General features: G+C 34.7%; 1 protein-coding gene across 9 annotated transcripts in view; it reads left to right on the forward strand.

The window, feature by feature from the left end:
• Positions 1-3,007: 3,007 nt before the first annotated feature.
• The window catches only part of LOC128234064 (integumentary mucin C.1-like), a 122,969-nt gene continuing 110,467 nt past the window's right edge, over positions 3,008-15,509 (forward strand). Inside the window, exon 1 of one of the 9 annotated variants that reach the window (XM_052948035.1) lies at positions 3,008-3,421. The gene's annotated coding sequence lies outside the window, so the exon portion shown is untranslated. The remainder of the gene's footprint in view (positions 3,422-15,509) is intronic. The other 8 variants (XM_052948034.1, XM_052948043.1, XM_052948044.1 and 5 more) reach the window with 8 other exon arrangements.

A 15,509-nucleotide genomic window follows, 5' to 3' on the forward strand; every position in this document is an offset into this window, starting at 1 on the left:
TTAAAATACAACTATTATAAATTGTAATAAGCACTTTTGTCATTTGTGTTTATTAATTTTTTAAAAAAATAACTAATACAACGAAAAGTACATGTCGTTCTTATAGTCTGCAAAGCATTGAATATACATCAACCTTTGGGCGACAAGAAAACACGGAACGTACGCTTATTGCGAAAATATTTTTTTGACGGAATTTCGGAATCTTTAAAGTTGAACACAATTAACTTTTCTGTTAAAAAATATTATATTCTTTACATTTATGAATTCTTATCTAAAACATATAACTATGACAAGAAAATTATTAAAAAAAAAATAAATGTATCCCAAAGGTTGTTTTCAAAATATACATTCCTGCTGATTAGTGCTGAATGACTGTTCCTTTTTAAAGCGTTCACAATCGTTTGCAAAATTGTTTTATTATTTTAAAAAATAAATTGACAGAAAAAAAACACAATTACTTTTGGGCGACACAACATATATCCTATGGGCGACACGAGTCTCCCAAAGGTTGCATCAAAGTTACCCAAAGGTTGGATTGTTCTATATATATATATATATATATATATATATATATATATATATATATATATATATATATATATATATATATATATACACACACATATATATATATATATATTTCATTAACAATTGATTTCCATTCCTTGACTAAACCCAATGATAGCTTTAAAAATAAGAAAGGTTGAAAGGGTACTTTAAAGGTAATCCAAGCACAGCATTGATATTTGTTTTCAAAACTGTACACATGGTCAAAGTTTCATTCCTGTAGCTTCAAAAATAAGAAAGTAGTCTAATAGGTCACAGTCAAGGTCATCCAACCACAACATTGTTATTTGTTTACAGAATTGTGAACATGGTCAAAATATTTCTTCGCTGTAGTTTCAAAATTAAGACAGTAGGTCAAAAAGGGTGGGACCAATTTAACCCAAGAAGCATAATTTGCACTATCTTGGTAGAGAACCACTGTATGATGCTTGTAACAGATTATTAAAGGTCTGGGCCTAGTGATGTCAGACGACAAGATTTTCGATAGGTTCATGGGAAACCTCATGGCATAGCGAGTTTTGACCCCAGAGGCATAATTTGATTTTCAAAAGCAATAGTGTAAGACACAGGAACAACGGACAGCGCACCATCCAATAAAATATGTAACTGCTATAAACTATGCAGATTTGATAACTACACTCTGAACAACCCACATTTACAATGTGTCAATTTCGGTCCAACAAAACATGGCTTCCCAACTGTGCACGGGAGGTAAAGTCTTGTTTATATACAATAAGGTGTATTCACTAACCACATAAAAGATAAGGTAATTGTTGTAAATAATAATGGTCGATTAAGTCCAGAGGAAACCTCATGGCATAGCGAGTATTGACCCCAGAGGCATAATTTGATTTTCACAAGCAATAGTGTAAGACACAGGAACAACGAACAGCGCACCATCCAATACAATATATGACTGTTTGAGCATTTGATAAAACTATTCTGTGAACAGCTCACAGTAACAGTTATTTTTGTCTCAGTTTCCATCCAACACTACATGGCTTCCCATCTATGAATGTGAGTTAAAGTCTTGTTTATATTCGGTGTATTCACTAACCACATAAAAGATAGTATACGATTACAACGGTCTTCATGTAGTTAAATGGAAAAGTCTGATTATTAAATTCATCATTGGGTAAAAATAAAATTCTTCAAAAAAAAGAGATATAATATTTCCTAAATTTTAAACCTATTACTAGAACAATTATTACCGTAGAAGTGACTAATTTTAAGAATTAATAAATATAACATATTATCCCTTGTTACTAAAAATAGACTATGCACTCTTCAACAGAAAGGGAGACCATATAGCAATATGTGCTGCCCTTGCTTCAAGAGTGATCTTTACATAACTATCAAGATTGTAACAAAATGTATTTATAGTGAACTTGTTACCCACAAGGTGGGCCAATTTTGACCCAAGAGGCATAATTTCAACAAACTTGGAAGAAAACTACTAGACAAGGTTACATACCAAATAGCTAAGCTCTAGGCCTCATAGTTTTTGTCAAGAAAAGTTTTGTAGTTTTTTCCTTTATGTTGCCAAGGCAACCAGAGTTCTGCATGGAATTCATTTCTTTGAACAATTTTGAAAGAGCGCCAACCCAGGATCATTCCTGTAAAGTTTCATAAAGATTGTCCTAGTGGTTTAGGAGACATTTATAAGCAATTGTTGACGCCGAACGGCATACGACGGACGACAGACACCGGTCATAGACTGATCACAATACTAAGCTCACATTGAGCACTTTGGGTGAGCTAAAAATGGACATTAACATAGGGCATTTTAATCAGCAAGAATGTGGCCTTCTCAGGGATAATTCTATGTCAGATTTTCAATGAGAGAATTGCTCCTATTTGGCCAAAATTAGTGAGAGAATATTAATTTCAGTGATTTTTTTTGTATAATGCATGGATAACGAAGTGATTAAACAATGCAAAACAGTAACTTTATCCATGAATATCAATACACTTACAATGTATAAACACTTGTTTGACTGGAAGGAAACAATTGTTAACTGTTCAGACATCATAAACATTAAATATTATCTTGGACTTTTCAGGAGCACTGTCCCCTAGTCAAAACCTAGGTGCCAGGATCATATGATTCTCATCATCTTATCTTCTTCTTTTTTTACTGGTAGTCGGTAGCGGTTATGTCTCTTGTTACTATAATCGATTGTTCAAATTTCACTATCGATTGTCGCCGACGTAGGCCTAACCGATCAATTGTCGATTATAATCGATCATCGGCACAACACTAGTAAGTATACTTACCCCCCCCCCCCCCCCCCGCCCCTTCAGCACCTATCCCGAATTTCCAGGTTTTCCAATCATAGATCGCGGGGCCCGGCATATACACCCGACCATAACCCGACCCAAAATGGCGATGTTGACTGCATTCGGAATAACTCAGCTATTTACCCTCGAAAAACCGTGGACATTCATATGGACGGTTTACAGTTCAAGAATGTTTCCATATAACTACGCTACAAGTAGTTCGCGTAGTAATTTTTATTAAGCAGCTAAGTTTAATGACTTACTCCTAGAATTTTAATTATTTATGCAAAAATTCACTTCACTAGCAATTAATTTAAACTTAATAGTACAATACACTCGTAAAACACTACGATTAATTAATGTTCTTCTTTTAAATTGTACGGACTACTTCTACTGATGTATATAGATGTTCCGAATGTGTTGACACTAATATAATAATGACAGAAGCCGATCTGAAGTTTTTCAAGGAAAAATAGTGTAATTAGTGAAAGGTATTGGCCAAGATATAATTAATGTGTATTTTTGTGTGTTTATTAAACAATTCAGTGTTATTGTGGAGTTACAGGGTACCACAGTGAGTCGAATAATCTATTTTACAATGACAAGTTCAAGTTTTATTCATACTCTTGGCGTCTTGCAGTCTTGGCCTAGTCCACCTAAATGGCCGTTAACGATTATTTTGACGAATTTTTATTATGGCAGACTCGTTACAGGGATACACATGAAATGTCAAAATAATAAAAAAAGTATCCCTGATCGCCCGGTCGGTGGAAATAAAAAACTATCCCTGATCGCTCGGTCGGTGGAATTACCGAAATCCCGAAAATCCCTGTAAATACCGAAAATCCCTTTCATTCTCTGAGGTATATAGCGTTTTCTTTAATACGCCCGGATTTACTACTTTATTGTGTTCGAATGTTGTATGCCGTAATTGTTGGAGGTTGGAGAGGGGTGGGGAAGCCTGGGGAGGGTGGGGGTGGGGGTCGTGGTGACTAAAACCCGGGACCCCCTTTCATTTTCAAAAGTTCGTACAAAAGAAGAGTATGCGAGGAGGTTCTTACGCCGTTCCTTCAAAACTGCATTGTGTTTTAGTGGGTTGTATGCTGTATATCTTGGTGGTTGGAGAGGGGTGGGGGAATCGGGGTAGTTGGGGTGGGGCAGGGAGTGATTAAACCCCGGGAACCCCATTCATATTTCTAAGTACATACACAAGAGTATGCAGTATGGTTTAAAACTGTAATGTGTTTAAGTGGGTTGTATGTCGTGGTTGAGGTTGGTTGTAGTCCAAATAATTGTACGTCGACGGATTTTTTTTTAGATTTTTGATATGGCAAATCCTTCACGTACAAATTGTTTAGTATCAAAAGTGGGTAGTTGTTCCGATCAGGATTCCGGGTTAAAGCATATAGCGTCTATAAAATAACATAAAAACAAGAAATATTACCAGATAATGTTATTTTATATTAGTTCTGTACACAAAAATTAAATATCCAACTTATAATAATGAGTTTGACGGCTTTTCTTCATTTCATTCTGTCAAAACATAGCGATATATACATGAAGGGCACCTGCAAGGCTTTAGGGCACAGTTTTAAATCGCTCGGAACATTTCGACCATTGGCCGAGTTGTTACGATTATATAACGAGGTCTATCTCGAAGCTTTGTCGGAGGAGGCCGAGTTATTACGATTGTATCGAGTTGTTCCCCTTCGCATAATTGTTGTCTGTGTCAGTCAACTTTCGTTTTATTGGAAAGGTAAACAACTTGTTTTAATGCATTAAATGCTTGTTCAGTGCAAAATAACATTTCACTTACATGGTAAAATATGAATATAACTCTTTATGATCAATTTCAACCATAAAATACTTCACTTAAAACAATTTCAATTTTTTTAAAACACCCCCGTTTTTTGCACATTCCCGTTTAGACGTTAGGGATTGGAAGAATCCCGTATAACACGTCTATTATTTTAGACTAAGGTTGGTTGGAGAGTGGTGGGGGAGTCGGGGGAGGGGGTGGTGGCTACGAAGAAGTCTCAAATACTACTTTCACATATCTCATTTCAAATTGTAGAGGTAAGGGAGGGTAGGGTCGTACCTTACCGTATACAAAAAAGTATGCGAGGGTGTGTACGCCGATATTTAATACTTCATTTTGGTCGTCCTGTATGCCAAAGTTGTTGGTGGGTGGAGGGGTGTGTGGAAGTCGGATGAGGGGGATGGCTAAATCCCGGGAAGTCCTTTTAATTTCATATATGTTAATGTTTTAACGACTAGTTCAATATCACATTTTATTGTGTTTGATTGCTATTCGTATTTTAAGTATATCGTATAATGAATGTTTTAAAGGTGTATTATTTGTTATTGATATTTTCTGTAATAAGTTATCCGTTTATTTCATTGTAAAGCGCCTTTGAACGTGTGGTTAAAAATGGTGCTGTATAAGTTAATCGATAAATAATAATTGTGTATTGTGAACAAGTTGTGTGTCGAGAAAGGTGAATAATTGGTATCAAGCGGGAGTTGATTATATTCAAAGTCAAAGTCAAACACGGTTTATTCTCTCACGCCATAAACATGGCAAATGAGGTCATATACAAAACATATATACATGGCGGCAGATATAATGTAAATTTCTAACTACAATTCATATGATACCCAATACGAGTATCGGACGGTCATTCACATGAAGCCAGAAAACATTATAGTCAAATCACAATGAATAAGGTTGTATCAATAGTAGAAATATTACCTTTGAATCACTTGTACATAAGAAAAAGAATATCTAACAATTGTGTGCCTAATTTATACAATTGTTTTTATGTGTATCATAACGATTTGTTGCAATGTTGTAAGTGTAGTTCAGTTCTCACTGCTGAGTTGTTTTGAGTGAATGTTAAATATATCACCCATTGACTTTAAAAGAATACAATTTAAATAATACTTGTTCTACAGCATTCAAACTTTCAGACAGTGATATTGAAATGTTAAAGTTTTAATTAAGCTATCAGTAATTGAAATTGATTCCACGGTAACCATGGAGACAATTTCTTGTCTAAAAATTATACTTTTATTTTGCATATATGCTATTGTTTTTCATAAAAACACATTTGTGTTCATCAATAAAATCCACCAATTGAAGAATTTTTGGGTAAAATGAAGATTCACACTGATATTGAACGCAATTAAATGAAAACTTATGTCATTGTTTATTTTGGACAACATTTGTTATATGGCGTGTGCTACAATATAATTGAAAAACAGCTGTTTATTTCATTTATGTCAATGGTCATTCATTTGTTTTTTCTAGCTTTAGTGTTCAGATCAAGAATACAATACTATGAAGCAACAAAAACCTTTGTGAGAAAGTTATTCTGCATGTTCCCATGGCAACCAATTTTCTTTATTTGATATTCATACCAAAGTTAAAGAATTTGACCAATGTTCATGTTTTTTATTGACTACATTACCATTGTTTATGAATATTTATCTGCTTTATCTAATTTAATGTCATAATAAATAATTTTCAGCAAATAAAAATTCACATTACGGTATTTTAGTGATACTAAGCTATGGAAAGAAGAACAGTTAACAATATACTAATGGCACAGACCTGATACCCTGTTTAAAGGATCACAATAGTCCAGTATGAAATTGATATTACAATATTACTGAATGGGAGCATGATTGATAAATAAACATTCCACAATTATGTATCTTTCAGTCATTTCATTTCAATTTTAAAAGGTTGCTATGGAAACATCAACTATGTTTTTTTTTAAAGTACAGTATACCAATAAGATACGATTCTTAAGTTGTAGTCATTTGAGACTGCATAAACACAACATGAGACAATGAATCAAAAACATGCTTTTGACCAGTATTAATTAAATATTACAAGTACAATCATGTTTCTTAAAGTAAACAAATGTTTATATTTGTTATTTCCAACCAGCGACTGAACTAGTCTTCTTTAGTTGCAGTACTCAAGACTTGGTTATAAGGACAGTATCAAAAGTGCATATATGGTATATAATTAAATGAGCTTTAAAATAGTGAAAAAGAAGTTTATCGCATCTTCTAATGTACATGTACTGAATAAACAATAACAAGCAGTTACTTTAGATTGACAGGATAGAACCAATACTTAAAAACAAGTTGCCCATTGTACCCACTGACTGCACTAGAGGGGGATGTGCACCAGGCAACGCCCCTCACATTGTTATAAATTTACTTCTTCTATATCAGAGAAATAAGATAAAAAGTAATTTTATACATTCAAAATGCAACATCTCAGACTACAAATTGCTTACATTTTTTTGGGTGGGGTTGGGGGGGGGGGGGAAGAACCCATTTTATGCCATCCACCCTGGTACCATTGTAAGTAGTTAATTTTGTAACTTAATGAATTCATAAAGGGAGCGTTAGTTAAAACTTATTTATTTTCACAATTGTGAAACAAGTATTTGCAACTCTCATTGGCGTCTTGTGTAGTAGGGGAAACTGGAAACCCCGGAAAAGAAGCCCACTCGTCCAACTTGGTGACCACTAACCAAACTCACACTCGCCTAGGCTGGGAATTGAACGCAGGTTCTCTATGAGAGAGGCGAATAGGAAATTCCTATCGAGCCCATTGGTATAGTTCTATACATAACATATCATATTGCTTTCTTATTATTAAACATGCAAGTGTTACTTTATTTACAGCTTAAAAAATACTTGCCCTGCCTTAACAAATCAAATAGTTATAGTTCTTGGATGGCTGTGCATAAATAATTTCATTGTAGGACTGTATATTCTAATACATTTGATATTATTTCATCTTATGATAATATAATGACGTGAATGTGTGGGTTCAAATCCTGACGCAACTCACAATGAATGTTTTAAAGTTTTAATAACGTCAAGAATATAATCACATGCATACAGTTCTATGGAACACCAGTAGAAGTTATTTATACAGCGTCATCAATGATTCTTGTAACACAAGTGTTTAAGTATTTTAAATTTGTAACGCAAATTATTAAACACACTTATAAAACTGTTCCTAGAAATATATATTTGTAACACAATGTCCTTTATTATAACTTTGGTAACGCACACAAAGTCGAAAATAATATTTGTAACACAATGTCCTGACTTTGGTAACACACAAAGTATAAAGTAATGTAATGGAACACCATACAATTCGAAGTCCTTAATAAAAGTGATCCTTAAGCTTTTATATGAAACATATTGTTGTTTTAAAAGGTTAAGAAATAACAAGAATGTCTGAAATGTCTCACTCAGGCTTAGCTATCAAAACTTGTCTAGCTAAGCCTGTTGCATAAAGATTAGTTAGAACATAAAATAATGAAGGTGCTAAAATTAAAGGAAACATGCAGACACAAAAAATAACAGTTTGTTGAAGAATTAAAAACCATTATGAAACCCTTCAGATGTAAAAGGAAATAAATAAAATGTATGAAATATTGCATATAATTCAAAGGTTCTATATTATTAAGAATATAAATGAATTCCTCATAAGATAACAATAATTTTCATACCAAATATAATATATTTCATATGAATAAAAGATTTACATCTGAATAGCAGAAGAATGTACATCTAACTTCTGGGACAAAAACATTAAGAAATATTAAATAAAAGATAACAAATATATGAAGACAATTCGACACAAAATTGCTTCATAATAGTTCCCCCCGAATACATTTAAGTTTGGACCCCAAACGTTACATCAATTATCTTAAAAGTTAAGAATATAAATCTATGCATGTTACAGATGTTTTTGTAACTGTCTACACAAAAGTGTGAAGTGTCCATCTCTTTTGCAGCACCCACATGTCTCTTCCATGGCAAGGTACACATTTTTATGATGGTATGAATCACTTCCACATTGCCGGCAATTGAAATCTTCAACATCTTCCATATAGTCATAACGTTGTAGAGTGGCTTCACTTACTACATCTTTGAATTCCTGTCTGGCCTTGTGAAATATTTTGTATCGTGTCTGTGAGGCCTGGTTGTTACGTAGGTTTAGATCTTGTAGTAGTTTCTGTGCCTTGTTGAGTCTCTCAACAAGCTTTGAGTTGAGCAGTTTAAGTGGGGCAATCTCTTCTGTATTAGTAGCCCTTTTTGATTCGGATACCATGTGGTCAAGCTTCTTGGTGAGGTCCTTATTTATCTTAATTTGTTTTGACATAGCCTTTGTGTGTATTTCAGATTGGCGGTCTAGCTGCTTTGATAATTCTATGTTTTTGTTACTATGCACACGGTCACTAACTTTGAGGTCATTGTTTTGGAGCTTGAGGATGGAGATTGCTGCACAATGACCTTCAATAGTTGCCTGAAATTTTTCTTGAAGTTTTTTAGAGTTTGCCTTACAGTTTGATGTTATTTTAGTTAAAGAGTTGAAGCGAAACTTCTGCAGGTCAGCATCCTCAAGGTTGTGAAATGGCATGTTTTGGGAGTCTTTTCTGTTCATGAAGGCAGTCATTCTTACATGGTCCCGCAGCTGCATCTGGTTTTTGCGAATAGATGTTGACCTGGCTTGGTGTGGAGTACCAGGGGAATATGTTCGATTGCAGTGTTGGTGAGAATGACTGTGGCATGGCTGGCACATCATGATTACAGGGTAAAATAGATGATGGTTACCCTTTTGGAAATTGTTGAAATTCATTGTAGAGTCTGTCAGTTTCTTTGATAATGGGAATTTCTCGCTTGGCTGTTGATATGTCCACACACTCAGAGGTACCAGGAAAGTCACAGCAGCTAAACAGTGCTGTTCCCCAGATTCATCCACCAAACTATAATGACGTGAATGTGTGGGTTCAAATCCTGACGCAACTCACAATGAATGTTTTATTGCATATAATTCAAAGGTTCTATATTATTAAGAATATAAATGAATTCCTCATAAGATAACAATAATTTTCATACCAAATATAATATATTTCATATGAATAAAAGAATTTACATCTGAATAGCAGAAGAATGTACATCTAACTTCTGGGACAAAAACATTAAGAAATATTAAATAAAAGATAACAAATATATGAAGACAATTCGACACAAAATTGCTTCATAATAATAACATTAAAACAGAGAGAGATATACATAGAGAGATATACATGTTGTAAGCAAACTATCATAATTTTTATACTTTAACTATTTAGTTATCAGGTGGTTTAATGTTACAGAAGGGCCAACAAAATAAAGAACACATTAGCATGTCTGTATACTCATGTTTCAACACCATACTGTTTGTACATATTTATAAAATGCAATGTAAAGTTTGGTAAAAATAACTGCAACTTTGAAGAAATAAAATGTATCCACCTTTCTAACAATTATGGCAGAATGTTAAATCACATCTCTGCTTAAAGTTACTTGCCATCTATGCAATGATTTAACTTGTCATTTCTCAGAATTCTTGTGCATGTATGCAAAAACATAATTTTGGTTCATATTGTAAATGTTGATGAAAAGCTCTCATGAGATGCAACATGTTTTGCCTTTTTTATTTAATAACAAACATTGATTTTAGTGACAAAGAGTGTGATTATTTCCTTTTTTTATTTATTTTTTTAAATAAACATGTAAATCCATATTATGTTAGGTAGTTTTTTTCTGTGTTAAAATTCCTTAATTAATTTTTATCATATGACATATATAATAAATAAATTCATAAGAATGGTAATTGCCAATTACATTTTTTACATTTGATTTTTTTATTGATAAAAGTAATGTTTCATTTTCTGTATAAATGACACTATTGTACATCAGACTCATAAGGAAAACATTTATAAGTGACAATAGAGGTGTTTTGGTTAAGGGGTGTTTATTTCATGCTTTGGTCCTTTTTTCCCCTAGTCAAACCTTACAGGTATTTTGCCACCTGGTTATTGGGGGGGGGGGGGGGGGGGTGGTGGTGGCACATTACAAAAATAAGCAGTTGTAATATGGTGTTTTGTTTGAGGTGAAGTTGTCCCACATCCTTATGTGTAACCTTGGAGCCTGTAATTAAGGTGTACCTTAATTGGTTTGTTAAAATTAAAATCTACTCTACTGTAACATTCTCCAGATGACAGCAGCCAAATGTATTAAACCAGTTAATTCGTTTTAAGTTTAAAATGAGTCGAAATGTTTATTAATTGGTCAACATTCATCAAATAGCCACTGTTCACCAATTTAATTATAACTATCATGTGTAAAGTAACCAAAAGATTACATGCGGATAATTGGCCCCCATATGACTTGCGGATATGTAAAACAGCATCCGATTAAAGTAAAAACTTGTGACATTTTTGAATGAACTGTTGTTCTTTTTCGACTAGGGCTAAACGATAGCAGTCATATCATTCTTTGTATAAAATAATTAATTAAAATATGCAGGAGTTGTTAAAATAACAATAGCAATAAGCATTGACAAATGTAACAGCCAACACTTGTAAACAATAACTGTCACGTGATTGTTGTTTTTTCCTCGCCAATTTAGGTCAAGCAAATATTGTTGTTTATAGATAAAAAATAAAAGTGTCAGCTGCTGCCATCGAATATATAGACACAAATATCTGTAAATTATGTGTAAGAAAAACATTTTATAACATTCTATGGTTAAATATCAAATAACAGTGCTCTAAGTGTGAGTGGTGAAATCGAAAGTAAATTTTCTAAGTTGACACCGGTGACCTAGTTTCACAATTTAATCTCAATTTCGGAGGTGGTGTTTATGGATTTTATATCACAGAATGGTTTGGAAATACTTGTCATTGAGTCAATGTAAAGCTTGTGTTTATTCTAAATTGCATGTTTATTCATGTTTGAGTTAATATAGTGTAAAAACAATGAAAGAGTTGAACACATACAAGTGTCATTGACCTTTACTGACACTACTGATGCCGGGATTTGTAACTGCATAACATTTAGATAAAACAACACGGACAACTGTTTTGAATACGTCCATTTCAATTTGTAATGAACTTGACATTTCACTTTAAATGAGATTTGTTGTTGTAACCAAGGAATACTCTTTAAAATGTAAAATAAACAAGTATGAAGTATAAATGCCCTGTGAACGCATACTCAAAATGGCGGAGTTGGGAGAAAATGAAAAAATCCGATACATAGTTATGGATTTCTCTGTCAGTTTACTATTATTGGTACATAAAATTAAGTCACATGCTAGATTTATTATTTTGCTATGTGATTTTTAGCTCTACTGGCCAAAGGCCAGAAGAGCTTATGCGATGGTAATGTGTACGTAGTATGTGCATCCGTGCGTCCGTGCGGTCGTGCGTCCGTGCGGTCGTGCGTCTGTAAACAATTGCTTGTGAACACGATACAGTCTTCAGTTTTGATTTTATCTCAATGAAACTTGTACAGTATCTAGATATCCATTAGAGCTCGGTTCCTTTCGAAAACCAGCCAGATCCGCCCATGCATGCCTAGATTATGGCCCTTGATAGTATAAAACAATGCTATTGTGTAAACAATTGGTTGTGAACACGATACAGTCTTCAGTTTTGATTATATCTCGATGAAACTTGTACAGTATCTAGATATCCATTAGAGCTTGGTTCCTTTCGAAAACCAGCAAGATCCGCCCATGAATGCCTAGATTATGGGCCATGAAAGTTTTAAAGAAATGCTTTCTATTTTTAGCCAGGTCTGCATGAGCGAATTCTATTTTTAGCCAAGTTTACATGTATATATGTTAATTCAAGTCTAGAGTTAAGGGAGACAATTTGCAAGTCTAGGATTTTGAGAGACAATTTGCTTTTTGCTTTTGCAGTTGATTTTGTGAATTACTCTGCCTTGTTCTTGTTGAAAGCCCAAAGGCCATTTTTTAGCTTTAAGTTCTGTAGTTTGTGCATTCATCTTAACAAAATTGGTTGTGAATGTTTTAAGTTATGCACCTGGTGTCATTACTGGCCACACCCAGGGTTCACAGGTTTGGTAAACATAAATCTGGAAAGATTTGAAAATCTTTTTGTGTGTTCGTGCATCCATCTCAGCACAATTGATTATGAATGTTTGTTCAAATTGATCAATGTTGTCCTAGGATGCCCTTGACTTTGACCTTTTGACTAACTTTTTTTAACTTTTAAAACTACAGAAATTTTTACTATGAGTACAGTTTTGAAAGCATTTTTTTTTTTGTCAGATGACTTATTTGGCACATATTAAAATAGTTCATGCAACTAATCTGCTTTCAATACTTTCTGTGCTCAGATGTTGAATGTGCTACGTTTTCAGGTAACCCAAACACAAAACATAAACTATATGTCTGTTGCCTTTTACCCATACATACATGCTCTGGATTGATATGACCACAAAAGCCATGCCAGTAGAGCATAGGCCCTTTTGGGCCTCTTGTTATGTACTGATGTGGTAATTTGCTGCAAGATTTGAATTTGAAGTGGATTTGTTGAACATCCCATGGTAAATAATCCGGTCCGAAAATATCCGGACTTAGCATGGATCGGGTTACACACAACTAGGTCCGAATATAATCGGACCCCGCATGGTAAGGGTTAAAAATCAGAAAATCAATAAAAAAAAATAATGTGATATCAATTGAATTACTAGTTTGAAGTTAAAACATTAAATATCAATATCTACGATAACAAAATAACTCCAGCCCATGTAAAGTACACAACTTCTGTGTATCTTTATTACCGTCTGCTGTCTTATCAGATCACACATTTAAGTGTCTTGCTGTGCGGTGTCATCCAATACAGTACAATTTTCATAAACGAAACTGAATGAATAAATCTTGTTATCATACTTCGTTGGTTTTGATTACGTTTAAGTCACCCCAACACCCCTCCACCGACTCCCCTTCCCCTCTCTACAACCAACTATGGCATACAAGTGATGACACTAATAATAAGTAATTACTCCTGGCGTACAAACCACCTCGCACACTCGATGTAAAATGAAAGGGGGTCCCGGGTTTTAGTCACCACGACCCCCACCCCCACCCTCCCCAGGCTTCCCCACCCCTCTCCAACCTCCAACAATTACGGCATACAACATTCGAACACAATAAAGTAGTAAATCCGGGCGTATTAAAGAAAACTCTATATACCTCAGAGAATGGAAGGGATTTTCGGTATTTACGGGGATATTTGGGATTTCGGTAATTCCACCGACCCCTGATCGCTCATTATTGTAGTTAACAAAACATGTATCAAAACATTAAACAGAATCAGGTTGGGTTGGGTCATTAAGCACTGGCTGGACTGGACTAATTACCGACCAACTAGCTAAAGAACTTCGCTGAAGAGAATGCCGTATCCAAACCCTACCAGAATTCGTGACATTTTTATGTCATGCTGTTATTTCACTTGTATGCATTGTACATACAAAATAACTGTATCCTCAGGTAAATGAAGTAAAATGTAGTTCACAAACACATTTTCAACACCAAAAAACGCTTTAAAGATAGTTGATTTAGCATTTTAATAAATCCTTTTACAAGCATTCCTTAACTAGGTCATAGTTGTGTTCAAATTTAATCACGTGACACCAAGATTTTCAGAAAATACCCTTAGTACCTACATTTGAACTCACAAATGTAGTGTTTATTTTGCTGTTATTTTTAACTCACCTGTCACATAGTGACAAGGTGAGCTTTTGTGATCACAATTTGTCCGTCGTCCGTCCGTCCGTCGTCCGTCCTTAAACTTTTACTTTAAACGACATCTCCTCATAAACCGCTTAGCCAGTTTCATCCAAACTTCACAGGAATGTTCCTTGGGTGGTCCCCTTTGAAAATTGTTCAAAGAATTGAATTCCATGGAGAACTCTGGTTGCCATGGCAATGGAAAGGAAGAACTTTAAAAATCTTCTTCTCCCAAACCACAAGGCTTAGGCCGTTGATATATGGTAGGTAGGATCACCAAATGGTCCTCTACCAAGATTGTTCAAATTATGGCCCTTGGATCAAAATTGGCCCCGCCCCGGGGGGTCATGGGTTTTCTCTATATGTTTATAGTGAAAACTTAAAAAATCTTCTCCTCTGAACTTACTTGGCCTAGAGCTTAGATATTTGTCATGATTCATCGTCTAGTGGACCTCTACAAAGTTTGTTCAAATTATGGCCCTGGGGTCAAAATTGGCCCCGCCCCGGGGGGTCATGGGTATGCTCTATATGTTTATAGTTAAAACTTCAAAAATCTTCTCCTCTGAACTTACTTGGACTAGAGCTTAGATATTTGGCATGATTCATCGTCTAGTGGACCTCTACAAAGTTTGTTCAAATTATGGCCCTGGGGTCAAAATTGGCCCCGCCCCGGGGGGTCATGGGTATGCTCTATATGTTTATAGTTAAAACTTCAAAAATCTTCTCCTCTGAACTTACTTGGACTAGAGCTTAGATATTTGGCATGATTCATCGTCTAGTGGACCTTTACAAAGATTGTTCAAATTATGGCCTTGGGTTCAAAATTGGCTCCGACCCGGGGGGTCATGGGTTTTCTCTATATGTTTATAGTGAAAACTTCAAAAATCTTCTCCTTTGAACTTACTTGGACTAGAGCTTAGATATTTGGCATGATTCATCTTCTAGTGGACCTCTACAAAGATTGTTCAAATTATGGCCTTGGGGTCAAAATTGGCCCCGCCCCGGGGGGTCATGGGTATACTTGATATGTTTA

Source organism: Mya arenaria, chromosome 5, assembly GCF_026914265.1.
Source record: "Mya arenaria isolate MELC-2E11 chromosome 5, ASM2691426v1".
Lineage (NCBI taxonomy): Eukaryota > Metazoa > Mollusca > Bivalvia > Myida > Myidae > Mya > Mya arenaria.